This window comes from Tupaia chinensis, unplaced genomic scaffold, assembly GCF_000334495.1.
Source record: "Tupaia chinensis unplaced genomic scaffold, TupChi_1.0 Scaffold145208_1, whole genome shotgun sequence".
Lineage (NCBI taxonomy): Eukaryota > Metazoa > Chordata > Mammalia > Scandentia > Tupaiidae > Tupaia > Tupaia belangeri.
Window position 1 is genome coordinate 863,476 of NW_006205068.1, and position 509 is coordinate 863,984.

The 509-nt window shown below is 61.9% G+C and overlaps 1 protein-coding gene across 1 annotated transcript in view; it reads right to left on the reverse strand.

Annotated features, from left to right (window-relative positions):
• The window catches only part of LFNG (LFNG O-fucosylpeptide 3-beta-N-acetylglucosaminyltransferase), a 17,199-nt gene that overhangs the window by 8,620 nt on the left and 8,070 nt on the right, over window positions 1-509 (reverse strand). The window lies entirely within an intron of this gene.

A 509-nucleotide genomic window follows, 5' to 3' on the forward strand; every position in this document is an offset into this window, starting at 1 on the left:
CGTCCCCCCCCCCCGCCGCGGGTGCACTCAGGAGTCTGGACGCGGAGGGGCGCGCCCTCGGCGCTGTGGCTAGGGTGCTGGGACCTAGGCTTCAAACTCAGACGCCGTGCAGGGGACGCACTCCTTCGTCGCTGTACACTTCCCCTCCCCGACCCTGGTTTCCTCCCTTTGGAACAGCACTGGCTATTCAAACTAGGGCGGCGCCTGGGTCGTCCCGATCGCTGGATTCTGGGCATCAGTTTAGCCACCTGTGCCACATGTGGGAGCACAAGGTTCCAGCGAGAAATCACCTATATGAAATACCATCCCTGTCTCCTTGGCTAATTTCCTGGAGTCCCTACATCGGAGTAAAGGAAGAGTCGTCTACCGAAATCCTCAGGCGCCCCGTGGCTAGGAGGAACTAAGGCCGCCCATTCCCTCCTGGGATGAAAGGCCGCCTTCTGTCCCATTTGGTCCCTCGGCTTGGGCCAGATGTGGCCCAGCTGTACCCCCTCCCTGCCCCCCCTCTC